The sequence below is a fragment of the Amblyomma americanum genome, chromosome 5 (assembly GCF_052857255.1).
Source record: "Amblyomma americanum isolate KBUSLIRL-KWMA chromosome 5, ASM5285725v1, whole genome shotgun sequence".
Classification (NCBI taxonomy): Eukaryota; Metazoa; Arthropoda; class Arachnida; order Ixodida; family Ixodidae; genus Amblyomma; species Amblyomma americanum.
In genome coordinates this window covers 140,301,138-140,319,655 of record NC_135501.1, presented here as the reverse complement: position 1 = coordinate 140,319,655, position 18,518 = coordinate 140,301,138, and the positions used below count along the sequence as shown (strand labels likewise).

The window sequence follows — 18,518 nt, the reverse complement described above, 5'->3', positions numbered from 1 at the left end:
ACTTATAAAGCAGCAGAAAAAACAACCATGCCGCCGGTGGGATCCGAACCCACGACCTCTGAATATCGCGTCCGGTGCTCTTACCAAATGAGCTATGGCGACGGCTGTCCAATCTGCTGCTTTCGTTGGTATTTATGTTTTACTGCGTGTAAGCGATCCTTGAGAGTGTTCACCAGCGCCACCCTCGACCATAGCGGTGGGCGTAGCACGTCCTGTAATACCGCGAGTGTGACGTAGAACGTCAACTAACGGCGAGGGCCCTCTTATGCTACCTATGGCAACAAGACTGCCAGAACCGAGACCCCCGTTAAGCTTTTAGCAGACAAGGTAAAGGAAATGAGGGGCTCGTTTGACAAACATATTAAGGAAGCAAACAGTCACCGAAACCAAGGGGCATAGGGGAATGTTTTTTATCTTTTTTTATTTGTAGTGCCAATCAATCGGTGTAAAGAAAATTACTTATAAAGCAGCAGAAAAAAAAAACCATGCCGCCGGTGGGATCTGAACCCACGACCTCTGAATATCGCGTCCGGTGCTCTTACCAACTGAGCTACGGCGACGGCTGTCCAATCTGCTGCTTTCGTGGGTATTGATGTTTTACTGCGTGTAAGCGATCCTTGAGAGTGTTCACCAGCGCCACCCCCGACCATAGCGGTGGGCGTAGCACGTCGAGTAATATCGCGAGTGTGACGTATAATGTCATCTAACGGCGAGGGCGGAAGCTGTGCGAGAGCCCTCTTATGCTACCTATGGCAACAAGACTGCCAGAACCGAGACCCCCGTTGAGATTTTAGCAGACAAGGTAAAGGAAATGAGGGGCCCAATTGACAAACATATTATGGAAGCCAACAGTCACCGTAACCAAGGGGCATAGGGGAATGTTTTTAGTCTTTTATTTTACTTGTAGTGCCAGTCAACCGGTTTAAAGAAAATTACTTATAAAGCAGCAGAAAAAACAACCATGCCGCCGGTGGGACCCGAACCCACGACCTCTGAATATCCCGTCCGGTGCACTTACCAACTGAGCTACGGTGACGGCAGTCCGATCTGCTGCTTTCGCGGGTATTTATGTTTTACTGCTTGTAAGTGATCCTTGAGAGTGTTCACCAGTGCCACCCTCGACCATAGCGGTGTGCGTAGCACGTCCTGTTATATCGCGAGTGTGACGTAGAACGTCATCTAACGGCGAGGGCGGAAGCTGTGCGAGAGCCCTCTTATTCTGCCTATGGCAACAAGACTGCCAGAACCGAGACCGCCGTTAGGCTTTTAGCAGACAAGGTATAGGAAATGAGGGGCTCGTTTGACAAACATATTAAGGAAGCCAACAGTCAGCGAAACCAAGGGGCATAGGGGAATGTTTTTAACCTGTTTTTTATTTGTAGTGCCAATCAATCGGTTTAAAGAAAATTACTTATAAAGGAGCTGAAAAAATAACCATGCCGCCGGTGGGATCCGAACCCACGACCTCCGAATATCGCGTCCGGTGCTCTTACCAACTGAGCTACGGCGACGGCTGTCCAATCTGCTGCTTTCGTGGGTATTTATGTTTTACTGCGTGTAAGTGATCCTTGAGAGTGTTCACCAGCGCAAACCTCGACCATAGCGGTGGGCGTAGCACGTCCTGTTATACCGCGAGTGTGACGTAGAACGTCATCTAACGGCGAGGGCGGAAGCTGTGCGAGAGCCCTCTTATTCTGCCTATGGCAACAAGACTGCCAGAACCGAGACCCCCGTTGAGATTTTAGCAGACAAGGTAAAGGAAATGAGGGGCCCATTTGACAAATATATTATGGAAGCCAACAGTCACCGTAACCAAGGGGCATAGGGGAATGTTTTTAGTCTTTTATTTTACTTGTAGTGCCAGTCAATCGGTTTGAAGAAAATTACTTATAAAGCAGCAGAAAAAACAACCATGCCGCCGGTGGGACCCGAACCCACGACCTCTGAATATCCCGTCCGGTGCACTTACCAACTGAGCTACGGTGACGGCTGTCCAATCTGCTGCTTTCGTTGGTATTTATGTTTTACTGCGTGTAAGCGATCCTTGAGAGTGTTCACCAGCGCCACCCTCGACCATAGCGGTGGGCGTAGCACGTCCTGTAATACCGCGAGTATGACGTAGAACGTCAACTAACTGCGAGGGCCCTTTTATGCAACCTATGGCAACAAGACTGCCAGAACCGAGACCCCCGTTAAGCTTTTAGCAGACAAGGTAAAGGAAATGAGGGGTTCGTTGACAAACATATTAAGGAAGCAAACAGTCACCGAAACCAAGGGGCATAGGGGAGTGTTTTTAATCTTTTTTTATTTGTAGTGCCAATAAATCGGTTTAAAGAAAATTACTTATAAAGCAGCAGAAAAAAAACCATGCCGCCGGTGGGATCTGAACCCACGACCTCCGAATATTGCGTCCGGTGCTCTTACCAACTGAGCTACGGCGACGGCTGTCCAATCTGCTGCTTTCGTGGGTATTGATGTTTTACTGCGTGTAAGCGATCCTTGAGAGTGTTCACCAGCGCCACCCCCGGCCATAGCGGTGGGCGTAGCACGTCCTGTAATATCGCGAGTGTGACGTATAATGTCATCTAACGGCGAGGGCGGAAGCTGTGCGAGAGCCCTCTTATGCTACCTATGGCAACAAGACTGCCAGAACCGAGACCCCCGTTGAGATTTTAGCAGACAAGGTAAAGGAAATGAGGGGCCCATTTGACAAACATATTATGGAAGCCAACAGTCACCGTAACCAAGGGGCATAGGGGAATGTTTTTAGTCTTTTATTTTACTTGTAGTGCCAGTCAATCGGTTTAAAGAAAATTACTTATAAAGCAGCAGAAAAAACAACCATGCCGCCGGTGGGACCCGAACCCACGACCTCTGAATATCCCGTCCGGTGCTCTTACCAACTGAGCTACGGCGACTGCTGTCCAATCTGCAGCTTTCGTGGGTATTTATGTTTTACTGCGTGTAAGCGATCCTTGAGAGTGTTCACCAGCGCAAACCTCGACCATAGCGGTGGGCGTAGCACGTCCTGTAATACCGCGAGTGTGACGTAGAACGTCATCTACCGGCGAGGGCGCAAGCTGTGCGAGAGCCCTCTTATGCTACCTATGGCAACAAGACTGCCAGAACCGAGACCCCCGTTAGGCTTTTAGCAAACAAGGTAAAGGAAATGAGGGGCTCGTTTGACAAACATATTAAGGAAGTCAACTGTCACCGAAACCAAGGGGCATAGGGGAATGTTCTTAATGTTTATTTTATTTGTAGTGCCAATCAAACGGTTTAAAGGAAAAAACTTTTAAAGCAGCAGAAAAAACAACCATGCCGCCGGTGGGATCCGCACCCACCACCTCCGAATATCGCGTCCGGTGCTATTACCAAATGAGCTACGGCGAGGGCTGTCCAATGTGCTGCTTTCGTGGGTATTTGTTTTACTGCGTGTAAGCGATCCTTGAGATTTTTCACCAGCACAACCCTCGACCATAGCGGTGGGCGTAGCACGTCCTGTAATACCGCGAGTGTGACGTAGAACGTCATCTACCGGCGAGGGCGAAAGCTGTGCGAGCCCTCTTATTCTGCCTATGGCAACAAGACTGCCAGAACTGAGACCCCCGTTAAACGTTTAGCAGACAAGGTAAAGGAGATGAGTGGCTCGTTTGACAAACATATTAAGAAAGCCAAGAGTGACCGAAACCAAGGGGCATAGGGGAATGTTTTTATTTTTTTTTGTAGTGCCAATCAATCGGTTTAAAGGAAATTACTTATAAAGCAGCAGAAAAAACAACCATGCCGCCGGTGGGATCCGAACCCAGGACCTCCGAATATCGCATCCGGTGCTCTTACCAACTGAGCTACAGCTACGGCTGTCCAACATGCTGCTTTAGTGGGTATTTATGTTTTACTGCGTGTAAGCGATCTTTGAGAGTGTTCAGCAGCGCCACTCTCGACCATAGCTGTGGGCGTAGCACGTCCTGTAATACCGCGAGTGTGACGTAGAACGTCATCTAACGGCGAGGGCCCTCTTATGCTACCTATGGCAACAAGACTGTCAGAACCGAGATTCCCGTTAAGCTTTTAGCAGACAAGGTAAAGGAAATGAGGGGCTCGTTTGACAAACATATTAAGGAAGCCAACAGTGAGCGAAACCAAGGGGCATAGGGGAATGTATTTAATCTTTTTTTTATTTGTAGTGCCAATCAAACTGTTTAAAGGAAATTACTTATAAAGCAGCAGAAAAAGCAACCATGCCGTCGGTGGGATCCGAGCCCACGACCTCCGAATATCGCGTCAGGTGCTCTTACCAACTGAGCTACGGCGACGGCTGTCTAATCTGCTGCTTTCGTGGGTATTTATGTTTTACTGCGTGTAAGCGATCCTTGAGAGTGTTCACCAGCGCCACCCTCGACCAAGCGGTGGGCGTAGCACGTCCTATAATACCGCGAGTGTGACGTAGAACGTCATCTAACGGCGAGGGCGGAAGCGGTGCGAGAGCCCTCTTATGCTACCTATGGCAACAAGACTGCCAGAACCGAGACCCCCGTTAAGCTTTTAGCAGACAAGGTAAAGGAAAAATGAGGGGCTCGTTTGACAAACATATTAAGGAAGCCAACAGTGACCGAAACCAAGGGGCATAGGGGAATGTTATTAATCATTTTTTTATTTGTAGTGCCAATCAATCGGTTTAAAGGAAATTACTTATAAAGCAGCAGAAAAAACAACCATGCCGCCGGTGGGATCCGAACCCACGACCTCCGAATATCGCGTCCTGTGCTCTTACCAACTGAGCTACAGCTACGGCTGTCCAATCTGCTGCTTTCGTGGGTATTTATGTTTCAATGCGTGTAAGCGATCCTTGAGAGCGTTCAACAGCGCCACTCGACCATAGCGGTGGGCGTAGCACGTCCTGTAATACCGCGAGTGTGACGTAGAACGTCATCTAACGGCGAGGGCGGAAGCTGTGCGAGAGCCCTCTTATGCTACCTATTGCAACAAGACTGCCAGAAACGAGACCCCCGTTAGGCTTTTAGAAAACAAGGTAAAGGAAATGAGGGGCTCGTTTGACAAACATATTAAGGAAGCCAACTGTCACCGAAACCAAGGGGCATAGGGGAATGTTTTTAATCTTTTCTTTATTTGCAGTGCCAATCAATCGGTTTAAAGAAAATTACTTATAAAGCAGCAGAAAAAACAACCATGCCGCCGGTGGGATCCGAACCCACGACCTCCGAATATCGCGTCCGGTGCTCTTACCAACTGAGCTACGGCGACTGCTGTCCAATCTGCAGCTTTCGTGGGTATTTATGTTTTACTGCGTGTGAGCGATCCTTGAGAGTGTTCCCCAGCGCCACCCTCGACCATAGCGGTGGGCGTAGTACGTCCTGTAATACCGCGAGTGTGACGTAGAACGTCATCTAACGGCGAGGGCGCAAGCTGTGCGAGAGCCCTCTTATGCTACCTATGGCAACAAGACTGCCAGAACCGAGACCCCCGTTAGGCTTTTAGCAAACAAGGTAAAGGAAATGAGGGGCTCGTTTGACAAACATATTAAGGAAGTCAACTGTCACCGAAACCAAGGGGCATAGGGGAATGTCCTTAATGTTTATTTTATTTGTAGTGCCAATCAAACGGTTTAAAGGAAAAAACTTTTAAAGCAGCAGAAAAAACAACCATGCCGCCGGTGGGATCCGCACCCACCACCTCCGAATATCGCGTCCGGTGCTATTACCAAATGAGCTACGGCGAGGGCTGTCCAATGTGCTGCTTTCGTGGGTATTTGTTTTACTGCGTGTAAGCGATCCTTGAGATTTTTCACCAGCACAACCCTCGACCATAGCGGTGGGCGTAGCACGTCCTGTAATACCGCGAGTGTGACGTAGAACGTCATCTACCGGCGAGGGCGAAAGCTGTGCGAGCCCTCTTATGCTACCTATGGCAACAAGACTGCCAGAACCGAGACCCCCGTTAAGCTTTTAGCAGACAAGCTAAAGGAAATGAGTGGCTCGTTTGACAAACATATTAAGGAAGCCAACAGTGACCGAAACCAAGGGGCATAGGGGAATGTTTTTAATCTTTTTTTTATTGGTAGTGCCAATCAATCGGTTTAAAGAAAATTACTTATAAAGCAGCAGAAAAAACAACTATGCCGCCGGTGGGATCCGAACCCACGACCTCCGAATATCGCGTCCGGTGCTCTTACCAACTGAGCTACGGCGACTGCTGTCCAATCTGCAGCTTTCGTGGGTATTTATGTTTTACTGCGTGTGAGCGATCCTTGAGAGTGTTCCCCAGCGCCACCCTCGACCATAGCGGTGGGCGTAGTACATCCTGTAATACCGCGAGTGTGACGTAGAACGTCATCTAACGGCGAGGGCGCAAGCTGTGCGAGAGCCCTCTTATGCTACCTATGGCAACAAGACTGCCAGAACCGAGACCCCCGTTAGGCTTTTAGCAAACAAGGTAAAGGAAATGAGGGGCTCGTTTGACAAACATATTAAGGAAGTCAACTGTCACCGAAACCAAGGGGCATAGGGGAATGTCCTTAATGTTTATTTTATTTGTAGTGCCAATCAAACGGTTTAAAGGAAAAAACTTTTAAAGCAGCAGAAAAAACAACCATGCCGCCGGTGGGATCCGCACCCACCACCTCCGAATATCGCGTCCGGTGCTATTACCAAATGAGCTACGGCGAGGGCTGTCCAATGTGCTGCTTTCGTGGGTATTTGTTTTACTGCGTGTAAGCGATCCTTGAGATTTTTCACCAGCACAACCCTCGACCATAGCGGTGGGCGTAGCACGTCCTGTAATACCGCGAGTGTGACGTAGAACGTCATCTAACAGCGAGGGCGCAAGCTGTGCGAGAGCCCTCTTATGCTACCTATGGCAACAAGACTGCCATAACCGAGACCCCCGTTAAGCTTTTAGCAGACAAGGTAAAGGAAATGAGGGGATCGTTTGACAAACATATTCAGGAAGCCAACAATCACCGAAACCAAGGGGCATAGGGGAATGTTTTCAATCTTTTTTATTTGTAGTGCCGATCAATCGGTTTAAAGAAAATAATTTATAAAGCAGCAGAAAAAACAACCATGCCGCCGGTGGGGTCCGAACCCACGACCTCCGAATATCACGTCCGGTGCTCTTACCAACTGAGCTACGGCGACGGCTGTTCAATCTGCTGCATTCGTGGGTATTTATGTTTTACTGCGTGTAAGCGATCCTTGAGAGTGTTCACCAGCGCCACGCTCGACCATAGCGGTGGGCATAGCACGTCCTGTAATACCGCGAGTGTGACGTAGAACGTCATCTACCGGCGAGGGCGGAAGCTGTGCGAGCCCTCTTATGCTACCTATGGCAACAAGACTGCCAGAACCGAGACCCCCGTTAAGCTTTTAGCAGACAAGCTAAAGGAAATGAGTGGCTCGTTTGACAAACATATTAAGGAAGCCAACAGTGACCGAAACCAAGGGGCATAGGGGAATGTTTTTAATCTTTTTTTTATTTGTAGTGCCAATCAATCGGTTTAAAGGAAATTACTTATAAAGCAGCTTAAAAAACAACCATGCCGCCGGTGGGATCCGAACCCACGACCTCCGAATATCGCATCCGGTGCTCTTACCAACTGAGCTACAGCTACGGCTGTCCAATCTGCTGCTTTAGTGGGTATTTATGTTTTACTGCGTGTAAGCGATCCTTGAGAGTGTTCAGCAGCGCCACTCTCGACCATAGCTGTGGGCGTAGCACGTCCTGTAATACCGCGAGTGTGACGTAAAACGTCATCTAACGGCGAGGGCCCTCTTATGCTACCTATGGCAACAAGACTGCCAGAACCGAGATTCCCGTTAAGCTTTTAGCAGACAAGGTAAAGGAAATGAGGGGCTCGTTTGACAAACATATTAAGGAAGCCAACAGTGAGCGAAACCAAGGGGCATAGGGGAATGTTTTTATTCTTTTTTTTATTTGTAGTGCCAATCAAACTGTTTAAAGGAAATTACTTATAAAGCAGCAGAAAAAACATTCATGCCGTCGGTGGGATCCGAACCCACGACCTCCGAATATCGCATCCGGTGCTCTTACCAACTGAGCTACAGCTACGGCTGTCCAATCTGCTGCTTTAGTGGGTATTTATGTTTTACTGCGTGTAAGCGATCCTTGAGAGTGTTCAGCAGCGCCACTCTCGACCATAGCTGTGGGCGTAGCACGTCCTGTAATACCGCGAGTGTGACGTAAAACGTCATCTAACGGCGAGGGCCCTCTTATGCTACCTATGGCAACAAGACTGCCAGAACCGAGACCCCCGTTAAGCTTTTAGCAGACAAGGTAAAGGAAATGAGAGGCTCGTTTGCCAAACATATTAAGGAAGCCAACAGTCACCGAAACCAAGGGGCATAGGGGAATGTTTTTAATCTTTTTTTTTTATTTGTAGTGCCAATCAATCGGTTTAAAGAAAATTACTCATAAAGCTGCAGAAAAAACAGCCATGCCGCCGGTGGGATCCGAACCGACGACCTCTGAATATCGCGACCGGTGCTCTTACAAACTGAGCTACGGCGACGGCTGTCAAATCTGCAGCTTTCGTGGGTATTTATGTTTTACTGCGTGTGAGCGATCCTTGAGAGTGTTCACCAGCGCCACCGTCGACCATAGCGGTGGGCGTAGCACGTCCTGTAATACCGCGAGTTTGACGTAGAACGTCATCTAACGGCGAGGGCGGAAGCTGTGCGAGAGCCCTCTTATGCTACCTATGGCAACAAGAGTGCCAGAACCGAGACCCCCGTTAAGCTTTTTGCAGACAAGGTAAAGGAAATGAGGGGCTCGTTTGCAAACATATTAAGGAAGCCGACAGTCACTGAAACCAAGGGGCATAGGAGAATGTTTTTAATCATTTTTTGTGTGTAGTGCCAATCAATCGGTTTAAAGAAAATTACTTATAAAGCAGCAGAAAAAACAACCATGCCGCCGGTGGGATCCGAACCCACGACCTCTGAATATCGCGTCCTGTGCTCTTACCAACTAAGCTACGGCGACGGCTGTCCAATTTGCTGCATTCGTGGGTATTTATGTTTTACTGCGTGTAAGCGATCCTTGAGAGTGTTCACCAGCGCCACCCTCGTTCATAGCGGTGGGCGCAGCACGTCCTGTAATAACGCGAGTGTGATGTAGAACGTCATCTAACGGCGAGGGCCCTCTTATGCTACCTATGGCAACAAGACTGCCAGAACCGAGATTCCCGTTAAGCTTTTAGCAGACAAGGTAAAGGAAATGAGGGGCTCGTTTGACAAACATATTAAGGAAGCCAACAGTGAGCGAAACCAAGGGGCATAGGGGAATGTTTTTATTCTTTTTTTTATTTGTAGTGCCAATCAAACTGTTTAAAGGAAATTACTTATAAAGCAGCAGAAAAAACATTCATGCCGCCGGTGGGATCCGAACCCACGACCTCCGAATATCGCGACCGGTGCTCTTACAAACTGAGCTACGGCGACGGCTGTCAAATCTGCAGCTTTCGTGGGTATTTATGTTTTACTGCGTGTGAGCGATCCTTGAGAGTGTTCACCAGCGCCACCGTCGACCATAGCGGTGGGCGTAGCACGTCCTGTAATACCGCGAGTTTGACGTAGAACGTCATCTAACGGCGAGGGCGGAAGCTGTGCGAGCGCCCTCTTATGCTACCTATGGCAACAAGAGTGCCAGAACCGAGACCCCCGTTAAGCTTTTTGCAGACAAGGTAAAGGAAATGAGGGGCTCGTTTGCAAACATATTAAGGAAGCCGACAGTCACTGAAACCAAGGGGCATAGGAGAATGTTTTTAATCATTTTTTGTGTGTAGTGCCAATCAATCGGTTTAAAGAAAATTACTTATAAAGCAGCAGAAAAAACAACCATGCCGCCGGTGGGATCCGAACCCACGACCTCCGAATATCGCGTCCTGTGCTCTTACCAACTAAGCTACGGCGACGGCTGTCCAATTTGCTGCATTCGTGGGTATTTATGTTTTACTGCGTGTAAGCGATCCTTGAGAGTGTTCACCAGCGCCACCCTCGTCCATAGCGGTGGGCGCAGCACGTCCTGTAATAACGCGAGTGTGATGTAGAACGTCATCTAACGGCGAGGGCGGAAGCTGTGCGAGAGCCCTCTTATGCTACCTATGGCAACAAGACTGCCAGAGCCAAGACCCCCGTTAAGCTTTTAGCAGACAAGGTAAAGGAAATGAGGGGCTCGTTTGACAAACATATTAAGGAAGCCAATAGTCACCGAAACCAAGGGGCATATGGGAATGTTTTTAATCTTTTATTTTATTTGTAGTGCCAGTCAATCGGTTTAAAGGAAATTACTTATAAAGCAGCAGAAAAACAACCATGCTTCCGGTGGGATGCGAACCCACGACCTCCGAATATCGCGTCCGGTGCTCTTACCAAATGAGCTACAGCGACGGCTGTCTAATCTGCTGATTTCGTGGGTATTTATGTTTTACTGCGTGTAAGCGATCCTTGAGAGTGTTCAACAGCGCCACTCTTGACAATAGCGGTGGGCGTAGCACGTCCTGTAATACCGCGAGTGTGACGTAGAACGACCTCTAACGGCGAGGGCCCTCTTATGCTACCTATGGCAACAAGACTGCCAGAACCGAGATTCCCGTTAAGCTTTTTGCAGACAAGGTAAAGGAAATGAGGGGCTCGTTTGCAAACATATTAAGGAAGCCGACAGTCACTGAAACCAAGGGGCATAGGAGAATGTTTTTAATCATTTTTTGTGTGTAGTGCCAATCAATCGGTTTAAAGAAAATTACTTATAAAGCAGCAGAAAAAACAACCATGCCGCCGGTGGGATCCGAACCCACGACCTCTGAATATCGCGTCCTGTGCTCTTACCAACTAAGCTACGGCGACGGCTGTCCAATTTGCTGCATTCGTGGGTATTTATGTTTTACTGCGTGTAAGCGATCCTTGAGAGTGTTCACCAGCGCCACCCTCGTTCATAGCGGTGGGCGCAGCACGTCCTGTAATAACGCGAGTGTGATGTAGAACTTCATCTAACGGCGAGGGCGGAAGCTGTGCGAGAGCCCTCTTATGCTTCCTATGGCAACAAGACTGCCAGAGCCGAGACCCCCGTTAAGCTTTTAGCAGACAAGGTAAAGGAAATGAGGGGCTCGTTTGACAAACATATTAAGGAAGCCAATAGTCACCGAAACCAAGGGGCATATGGGAATGTTTTTAATCTTTTATTTTATTTGTAGTGCCAGTCAATCGGTTTAAAGGAAATTACTTATAAAGCAGCAGAAAAACAACCATGCTTCCGGTGGGATGCGAACCCACGACCTCCGAATATCGCGTCCGGTGCTCTTACCAAATGAGCTACAGCGACGGCTGTCTAATCTGCTGATTTCGTGGGTATTTATGTTTTACTGCGTGTAAGCGATCCTTCAGAGTGTTCAACAGCGCCACTCTCGACAATAGCGGTGGGCGTAGCACGTCCTGTAATACCGCGATTGTGACGTAGAACGACCTCTAACGGCGAGGGCCCTCTTATGCTTCCTATGGCAACAAGACTGCCAGAGCCGAGACCCCCGTTAAGCTTTTAGCAGACAAGGTAAAGGAAATGAGGGGCTCGTTTGACAAACATATTAATGAAGCCAACAGTGAGCGAAACCAAGGGGCATAAGGGAATGTTTTTAATCTTTTTTTTTATTTGTAGTGCCAATCAAACGATTTAAAGGAAATTACTTTTAAAGCAGCAGAAAAAACAACCATGCCGCCGGTGAGATCGGAACCCATGACCTCCGAATATCGCGTCCGGTGCTCTTACCAACTGAGCTACGGCGACGGCTGTCCAATCTGCTGCTTTCGTGGGTATTTGTTTTACTGCGTGTAAGCGATCCTTGAGATTGTTCACCAGCGCAACCCTCGACCATAGCGGTGGGCGTAGCACGTCCTGTACTACCGCGAGTGTGACGTAGAACGTCACCTAACGGCGAGGGCGGAAGCTGTGCGAGAGCCCTCTTATGCTACCTATGGCAACAAGACTGCCAGAACCGAGACCACCGTTAGGCTTTTAGCAGACAAGGTAAAGGAAATGAGGGGCTCGTTTGACAAACATATTAAGGAAGCCAACAGTTACCGATACCAAGGGGCATAGGGGAATGTTTTTAATCCTTTTTTTATTTGTAGTACCAATCAATCGGTTTAAAGAAAAGTAGTTATAAAGCTGCAGAAAAACAACCATGCCGCCGGTGGGATCCGAACCCACGACCTCCGAATATCGCGTCCGGTGCTCTTACCAACTGAGCTACGGCGACGGCTGTCCAATCTGCAGCTTTCGTGGGTATTTATGTTTTACTGCGTGTGAGCGATCCTTGAGAGTGTTCACCAGCGCCACCCTCGACCATAGCGGTGGGCGTAGTACGTCCTGTAATACCGCGAGTGTGACGTAGAACGTCATCTAACGGCGAGGGCGCAAGCTATGCGAGAGCCCTCTTATGCTACGTATGGCAACAAGACTGCCAGAACCGAGACCCCCGTTAAGCTTTTAGCATACAAGGTAAAGGAAATGAGGGGCTCGTTTGACAAACATATTCAAAAAGCTAACAGTCACCGAAAAAAGATTAAAAACATTCCCCTACGCCCCTTGGTTTCGGTGACTGTTGGCTTCCTTAATATGTTTGTCAAACGAGCCCCTCATTTCCTTTACCTTGTCTGCTAAAAGCTTAACGGGGGTCTCGGTTCTGGCAGTCTTGTTGCCATAGGTAGCATAAGAGGGCTCTCGCACAGCTTCCGCTCTCGCAGTCAGGTGACGTTCTACGTCACACTCGCGGTATTGCAGGACGTGCTACGCCCACCGCTATGGTCGAGGGTGGCGCTGGTGAATACTCTCAAGGATCGCTTACATGCAGTAAAACATAAATACCCACGAAAGCAGCACATTGGACAGCCGTCGCCGTAGCTCAGTTGGTAAGAGCACAGGACGCGATATTCGGAGGTCGTGGGTTCGGGTCCCACCGGCGGCATGGTTGTTTTTTCTGCTGCTTTATAAGCAATTTTCTTTAAACCGATTGATTGACACTACAAATAAAAAAAAGATTAAAAACATTCCCCTATGCCCCTTGGTTTCGGTGACTGTTGGCTTCCTTAATATGTTTGTCAAACGAGCCCCTCATTTCCTTTACCTTGTCTGCTAAAAGCTTAGCGAGGGTCTCGGTTCTGGCAGTCTTCTTGCCATAGGTAGCATAAGAGGGCTCTCGCACAGCTTCCGCCCTCGCCATTAGATGAAGTTCTACGTCACACTCGCGGTATTACAGGACGTGCTACGCCCACCGCTATGGTCGAGGGTGGCGCTGGTGAATACTCTCAAGGATCGCTTACATGCAGTAAAACATAAATACCCACGAAAGCAGCACATTGGACAGCCGTCGCCGTAGCTCAGTTGGTAAGAGCACAGGACGCGATATTCGGAGGTGGTGGGTTCGGGTCCCACCGGCGGCATGGTTGTTTTTCCTGCTGCTTTATAAGCAATTTTCTTTAAACCGATTGATTGACACTACAAATAAAAAAAAGATTAAAAACACTCCCCTATGCCCCTTGGTTTCGGTGACTGTTGGCTTCCTTAATATGTTTGTCAAACGAGCCCCTCATTTCCTTTACCTTGTCTGCTAAAAGCTTAGCGAGGGTCTCGGTTCTGGCAGTCTTCTTGCCATAGGTAGCATAAGAGGGCTCTCGCACAGCTTCCGCCCTAGCCATTAGATGAAGTTCTACGACACACTCGCGGTATTACAGGACGTGCTACGCCCACCGCTATGGTCGAGCGTGGCACTCTTGAACACTCTCAAGGATCGCTTACACGCAGTAAAACATAAATACCCACGAAAGCAGCAAATTGGACAGCCGTGCAATTTTCTGTGTCAAAGCCAGGCAATAAAGAAAAAAGTCGCCGTAGCTCAGTTGGTAAGAGCGCCGGACGCGGTATTCGGAGGTCGTGGGTTCGGATACCACCGGCGGTATGGTTATTTTTTCTGCTGCTTTATAAGTTATTTTCTTTAAACCGATTGATTGGCACTACAAATAAAAAAAAGATTAAAAACATTCCCCTATGTCTCTTGGTTTCGGTGACTGTTGGCTTCCTTAATATGTCAAACGAGTCCCTCATTTCCTTTACCTTGTCTGTTAAAAGCTTAACGGTGGTCTCGGTTCTGGCAGTCTTGTTGCCATAGATAGAATAAGAGGGCTCTCGCATAGCTTCCGCCCTCGCCGTTAGATGACGTTCTACGTCACACACGCGGTATTACAGGACGTGCTACGCCCACCGCTATGGTCGAGGGTGGCGCTGGTGAACACTTTAAAGATCGCTTACACGCAGCAAAACATAAATACCCACGAAAGCAGCAGATTGGACAGCCGTCGCCGTAGCTGAGTTGGTAAGAGCACAGGTAGCAATATTCGGAGGTCGTGGGTTCGGATCCCACAGACGGCATCTTTGTTTTTTCTGCTGCTTTATAAGTAATTTTCTTTAAACCGATTGATTGGCACTACAAATAAAAAAAAGATTAAAAACAATCCCCTATGCCCCTTGGTTTCGGTGACTGTTGGCTTCCTTAATATGTTTGTCAAACGAGCCGCTCATTTCTTTTACCTTGTCTGCTATATATATATATATATATATATATATATATATATATATATATATATTATATATATATATATATATATATATATATATATATATATATATATATATATATATATATATATAAAGATAAACTTATTTGGTTGCTAGAGGAAAAAATTCAAAGTTGAGAACGCTTCATTTAGCCATAGATTTATTTTGAGTCGACGTTTCGGACAGAGCCTGTCCTTTCTCAAGACTGCGGTTAGAGGGGTCTTCTTCCTCTTTTTAAGGAGTTGGCACTGGCACACATGTACGACACATGAACAAAAGAAACAAACGGAGGCAAAGAATACTAGAAAAGCTAGATAGAAAGAGAAAAAAGCGGAACAAATAAAAACGAAAAACTTGCTGTCCCCCGCCGCCCACCCCGCAGACGCGGGGAGCCGACCCCGGACGAGGAAGAAAAAAGGGGAAAACACGGAGCGGGAGGGGATAATGGCTACTCATCAAGGCAACAGAGCGGCGGCATGTAAGGTGCACAGGAACAGATAAAATGCAGACAGGACAGGAGACTTCCGTCATCTGGAACCATTTCGGCAGCCCGTGTCAAGGTAGAATCAGCGGCGCCGTGAGCTTAACTACACACTCGTGCACTGTGCCTGAAAACACCCACAAAAGAAAAAAAGTGGAAAAACATCCGAGTTCGTGCAAGTGTAGTGTGGGAGGTAAATGTGAATGGCGTGCGCACTTAGGCAAGGGTTCTTCAATTGCACCCCGTCGGCAAGGTAATCGAACTGGGAAGATAGGGGCGGGATGGGGAAGGGAATGAAGAAATTTGTGTGAGCTTGAAAAAGATGTCGCTGGCAGGAAACGACCGAGGTATGTCAAGCTGGCTCTTGTAATGTCAGCAACGGTTCTGCAAGGGGCGGATGGAACACACCCTGTAGGACTGTTAACTTAATTGCATCAAATCGGTGGTTTCGCTCATTAATGTGTTTTGACATGGGAAGGTTGCGTAGGGATAAGATATACGCGCGGTGGTTATTAAAGTGAATTCGTAGAGGGTTGACGGTCTGTCCAATGTACTGCATACTGCACACACTGCATTCTAGGAGGTATATTACGTTGCAGGAATTACAAAGTTGCCATTAATTTCCTATTTGAAGACTGAAGCTGTGCTTAGTGCACTGTTTGATGTTTGTTTGTGTTTGCAGACCTGGTATCTACTTTTTCCACAGGGCCGGCACCCTAAAACCGGCTGACTATTTGTTTTTGAGTGTACTAGAATATTTTTAATGTTTTTTGTTCGTCTGTAGACCACGTGAGGGGGAGCAGTGAAAATTTTGGTGAGGCGCTCGCTTTGTTCGAGGATGTTGAAATGTTTTCTGAGGATTTTGTTTACGTTAGGCGGGTTACTGGTGAATGTAAGTACGAGATTTGCCCGGTGGTCTGTTTCCTTGTTGTAGCGACATCCCTCCAGTATTTGCTCTCGGTTGAGTTTAAATGCCATTTCAATGGTATCGTCGACAATGGCGGGGGGTATTGTTGCTTAATGGGGACTTCTCGCATGCGTTTGGAATTTTTTACGAAGTCCTCGTCTTCGGAACATATTCTTTTAAATCGATGTGCCTGAGAGTATGGGATGCTTGTTTTAGAGTGACGAGGATGGCAGCTTTGGAAGTGTAGGTATTGTTGGCGGTCCGTCGGTTTTCTATATACACCGGTGGTAAGTCAGCCTTCGTTTACCGAAATCTCAACATCTAAAAAGTTAATTGTGGTGTTGGAGTACGTGTAAGTGAAATATATGTTGGAGTGGACGAGGTTGAAGTTTTCAATAAAACGTATGAGTTCTTGCTCTGTGTCAGTCCATATTAAAAAGATGTCATCCAAGTAGCGTTTGTATAGGGTGGGCTTAATGGGGCAATCTTTCAGAAATTTGGATTCAATACTATGCATGAAGATACTGGCGTAGGTGGGTGCCATCCTTGTACCCATGGCTCTGCCATTAATTTGCGAATAGTGTTCATTGTTAAATTCGAAGTTATATTCGAGTACGATTTTTGCCAGTATTTCTAAAACACGTGGGGTAGGAGTTTCCTCCTTTCTGTTTTGTTCATACGCTTCGATCAGAGATTCAATGCCATCGGAATGAGGAATGTTTGTGTAGAGAGAGACTACATCTAGTGTTGCCAGGAAGGCTCCTTCCGGGAGCTTGAGACCTGCTATTGTGCGAAGGAAATGGTTTGTGTCGCGTATGCATGATGCGTGTGTCCTTGGAATAAGTTTAATTAGTGCGTCAATGTAACTGGAAATTGGTTCTGTAATCTTGCCGATGCCGGATACTATAGGGCGGCCAGGATTATTCTTTTTGTGTATTTTCGGTAACATGTAGAATCGGCCCGGCGACGGGTATGGTGCGGTGAGGGCTTTAGATAACCGTAGGGATATGTCTCTATTCTTCGCAAGTTGACCCATATATATAAAGATGGATGGGCAGATAATGAATAGAGATATAGATAAAGAGATAGATAGAAAGATGGATGGGCAGATGGATGGATAGAGAGATAGATAGATAGATAGATAGATGGATGGTACCTATATTTGTGTCAATTGACATACAAAAAGAATGAGGCCTACATAAGCCTCGGACGGCTTATGTATGCCTGGTAGACAACGAACAACATAACAAGATTATATCAAAAGGAACAAAGTGCAGAGTTCGCACCGTAATGCGATAAACTCTTTGTGCAGCGTAATGCGATAGACTCGGTGATCGCACTTAGTCACGTGCCGCGCATGTGCAGTAGGAACCGCACTTGATGCTACATTCTTAATCTGGTTCCACCTAAGGATACACTTAGTGCGCAACTCTTAAGCGCCTGTTCGTTGGTAGAACCGCGTTGCCACCGCCGGTGTAACCGAGCGAAAGAGGTTACCGCCGCTTGCGCATAGATGGCGCTAGAGTGGTGTGCGCCGCCACGATATATTTCTGCAGACAATATATTAAGAAAATAAATCTGAAATAACATAACAGGGGATTACGAGTACGACAACTGGTTGAGGTACACGAAGGATTAAGGCAAGCTTGTCCTCTATCACCGCTGCTGTTCATGATTTGTATGATAAATATGGAAAGAAGGCTACAAGGAAGCATGCTAGGTTATATGTCGTATAGATTAGGCGTAAAGGTTGCCGAGCAGCGACTGCAGGAGTTAATGTACGCGGACAATATTGTACTGTCACCAGATAGCCAGAAGGATTTCCCGACACAGGTTAATTACTGAGGAGACGATGGAGGCACTCTAGGTTTCAGTTTCAAATCAACTAAGTCGAGTGTGATGATTTTTAATGATACAACTGATAGCTGCTTGCAATAAAAGACCATGAAATACGACGAGTGGCCGAATACAAATATCTCGGGGTATAGATAAACAAAGGGAATATGTACGCTGAAATCACGAACAGTCACTTAGAGCAAAATTGTGAAGAGATGCTGCGATAATGAAACATAGGGCATTACGGGGGTACAACAAATATAGAGTACTGAGTTATTTCGTAAGGAACAATGATGCCGGGGCTTACTTTCGGGAATGCGGTTCTTTACTTAAAGGCAGGAGTTCAGTCGAGGTTAGAAGTAAATCAGAGGGCTGTTCGAAGATTAACACTGGGCGCCTACGGGAAAATCAGAAACGAGGCAGTACAGGGGAATATGGGCTGGGCATCGTTCGAAGCCCGGCAAGCACAGAGTAAAATTCTATATAAAGAACCCACGGGGAATTTGGACGATAACAGGTGGGAAGCTTAGGTATGTAACTACCTATACATGAAGAGCATTGACTCATATTGGCGGAAAATTACTAGGGAGCTAACCAGTAAGTATGCCAGACACGAGGACGGAGAAAGAGCATTAATCGACAGGTTAAAAA

The 18,518-nt window shown here is 47.3% G+C and overlaps 3 non-coding genes across 3 annotated transcripts; all 3 read right to left on the bottom strand.

The window, feature by feature from the left end:
- Window positions 1-2,368: 2,368 nt before the first annotated feature.
- TRNAL-CAA (transfer RNA leucine (anticodon CAA)) lies at window positions 2,369-2,442 on the bottom strand. Its single transcript has one exon. It is a non-coding gene; the product is annotated as a tRNA-Leu (tRNA).
- Window positions 2,443-2,844: 402 nt separating this feature from the next.
- On the bottom strand, window positions 2,845-2,918 carry TRNAS-GGA (transfer RNA serine (anticodon GGA)). The gene has a single exon. It is a non-coding gene; the product is annotated as a tRNA-Ser (tRNA).
- Window positions 2,919-7,083: 4,165 nt separating this feature from the next.
- Window positions 7,084-7,157, bottom strand: TRNAS-UGA (transfer RNA serine (anticodon UGA)). Its single transcript has one exon. It is a non-coding gene; the product is annotated as a tRNA-Ser (tRNA).
- Window positions 7,158-18,518: the final 11,361 nt, after the last annotated feature.